Source organism: Arachis hypogaea, chromosome 16 (assembly GCF_003086295.3).
Source record: "Arachis hypogaea cultivar Tifrunner chromosome 16, arahy.Tifrunner.gnm2.J5K5, whole genome shotgun sequence".
NCBI lineage: Eukaryota > Viridiplantae > Streptophyta > Magnoliopsida > Fabales > Fabaceae > Arachis > Arachis hypogaea.
Window position 1 is genome coordinate 46,482,342 of NC_092051.1, and position 3,422 is coordinate 46,485,763.

The window sequence follows — 3,422 nt, forward strand, 5'->3', positions numbered from 1 at the left end:
TGATCCATGGCAATGCCATAAGATCTTCTGTGCCTCTTCCTTGGGCACACATCTACAGATTATTCCATCTGAACATCTCTTAAAGAGATATGGTTCATTCCATAAGTAGTACTTTGCATAAGAAATCAATTTCTTTATTTGCTGCCTGCTGTACTCTTTGGGTATGAATCTTACAGCTTTATAGTTTGCAATATCTGCAAACCATGGTGTTTCCTGAATGGCAAATAATTGCTCATCCGGAAAGGTTTCAGAGATCTCAATAGAGGGGGAGGACGCCCCTTCTACTGGTTCTATCCGAGACAGATGATCGGCCACTTGGTTTTCTAACCCTTTTCTGTCTCTTATTTCTATATCAAACTCTTGCAGAAGTAACACCCATCTTATGAGCCTGGGTTTTGAATCCTGCTTTGTAAGTAGATATTTAAGAGCAGCGTGGTCAGTGTACATAATCACTTTTGATCCTACTAAGTATGATCTAAACTTGTCAATGGCATAAACCACTGCAAGCAACTCTTTTTCTGTGGTTGTGTAATTTTTTTGTGCATCATTTAAAATACGGCTAGCATAGTAAATGACATGCAGAAGCTTGTTATGCCTCTGTACCAATACTGCACCAATGGCATGGTCACTGGCATCACACATTAGTTCAAATGGTAATGTCCAATCTGGTGCAGAAATAACTGGTGCTGTGACCAGCTTAGCTTTCAGAGTTTCAAACGCCTGCAGACACTATGTGTCAAACACAAATGGCGTGTCAATAGCTAACAGATTGCTCAGAAGTTTTGGAATTTTTGAAAAATTCTTTATAAACCTCCTATAGAATGCTGCATGCCCCAGAAAGCTTCTGATTGCCTTAACATTGGCAGGTGGTGGTAATTTTTCAATTACTTCCACTTTAGCTTGATCTACCTCTATTCCCTTGTTTGAAATTTTATCCCCAAGGACAATTCCTTCAGTCACCAAAAAGTGACATTTTTCCCAGTTTAAAACTAGGTTGATCTCTTGGCATCTTTTCAGAACAAGTGCTAAATGGTCAAGGCAGGAGCTGAATGAGTCTCCAAATACTGAAAAGTCATCCATGAAGACTTCCAAAAATTTCTCTACCATATCAGAGAAGATAGAGAGCATGCACCTTTGAAAGGTTGCAGGTGCATTGCACAGACCAAAAGGCATCCTTCTGTAGGCAAACACTCCAAAAAGACATGTGAATACTGTTTTCTCTTGGTCCTGAGGATCTACTGCAATTTGGTTGTAACCTGAATAGCCATCCAAAAAGCAGTAGTATTCATGACCAGCTAGTCTTTCTAGCATCTGGTCTATGAATGGTAAAGGAAAGTGATCCTTCCTGCTGGCTGTATTGAGCCTTCCGTAATCAATACACATACGCCACCCTGTAACTGTTCTTCTAGGAACCAGTTCATTCTTTTCGTTATGAACTACTGTCATGCCTCCCTTCTTGGGGACAACTTGGACAGGGCTCACCCAGGGGCTATCAGAAATAGGATAAATGATCCCATCCTCTAGTAACTTAGTGACCTCCTTCTGCACCACCTCTTTCATGGCTGGATTCAGCCGCTTCTGTGGTTGAACCACTGGCTTAGCATCATCCTCCAATAGGATCTTGTGCATGCATCTAGCTGGGCTTATGCCCTTAAGGTCACATATGGACCACCCAATAGATGTCTTGTGTGTCCTTAGCACTTGAAGTAGTGCTTTCTCTTCCTGTGGATTTAAAGCAGAGCTTTTGATCACCGAAAAAGTGTCACCTTCTCCCAGAAATGCATATTTCAGGGATGGTGGTAGTGGTTTGAGCTTGGGTTTAGGAGGTTTCTCCTCTTCCTGAGGAATTTTCAGAGGCTCTTTTATTTCCTCTGATTCCTCCAGATCAGGCTGAACATCTTTAAAGATGTCCTCTAGCTCTGATTCGAGACTCTCAGCCATGTTGATCTCCTCTACCAGGGAGTCAATAATATCAACACACATGCAATCTTTTGATGTGTCTGGATGCTTCATTGCCTCAACAGCATTCAGCCTGAACTCATCCTCATTGACTCTCAAGGTCACTTCTCCTTTTTGGACATCAATGAGGGTTCGTCCAGTTGCTAGGAAAGGTCTTCCTAGAATGAGAGTTGCAATCTTGTGCTCCTCCATTTCCAGCACTACAAAGTCAGTGGGGAAGGCAAACGGCCCAACCTTGACAATCATATCCTCAATGATGCCTGATGGATATTTAATGGAGCCATCAGCAAGTTGAAGACATATCCAGGTTGGTTTGACCTCTTCAGTCAAGCCAAGCTTTCTGATAGTGGATGCAGGGATTAGATTGATACTTGTCCCAATATCACATAGAGCTGTCTTGGTACAAGTACCCTCTAATATGCATGGTATCATAAAGCTTCCGGGATCCTTAAGATTTTCTGGTAAACTTGTTAGGATGACTGCACTGCATTCTTCAGTTAGAAAAACTTTTTCTGTTTCTCTCCAATCCTTCTTATGACTTAAGATTTCTTTCATGAACTTAGCATAAGAGGGTATTTGCTCAAGTGCCTCTGCAAATGGAATCTTTATTTCAAGATTCCTGAGATAGTCTGCAAAACAGGCAAATTGTTTATCCTGTTCCGCTTGTAGGAGTTTCTGAGGATAAGGCATTTTGGCTTTATATTCTTCAACCTTAGTTGCTGCAGGTTTATTTCCTACAGAGGCAGGTTGAGAAGCCTTCTTGAGAGAGTTATTATCAGCACTTGCAGGTGTCTGATCCCTCATTGGCATTTGAACGCCAGATTCCAACCATTTTCTGCCGTTTGAACGCCAGAACTTGACATGGATTGGGCGTTTAACGCCAGTTTTTCACCCTTTTCTGGCGTTTGAACGCCAAACTTATTCCTCTCTAGGCTCTTACTGTCCTCAGAGGGATTTTGGGTAGCAGGTTGCTCATCCTCTGTTAGCTGTTCCTTTCTTGGCTTTCTGCTGCCTTGAGTTGAGATATTTAATATTTTCCACTTCTTAATTGAACTGCTTGGCACTCCTTTGTTATCTATTTTGATAACTACTATTTTGTCTGATTCAATTATGATTCCATATCCTTGTTAGCAATTTTGGTTTCTTGTAGCATCTCTTTAAATTCTGCTAACTGCCTTGTTATAAAAGATAGTTGCTGATTGAGTTCAGCAACTTATTCCTGAAGACTAAAGTCAGTTGATACTGCCTTAGTTTCTTCTTTCATGGAGGACTCAGTACTTATGTACAGATGCTGATTTCTAGCAACTATATCAATAAGCTCTTGAGCCTCTTCAATAGTCTTTCTCATGTGTATAGATCCACCAGCTGGGTGGTCTAGAGATATCTGAGCTTTTTCTATAAGCCCGTAGTAGAAGATGTCTAACTGCACCCACTCTGAAAACATTTCAGAGTGGCATTTCCTT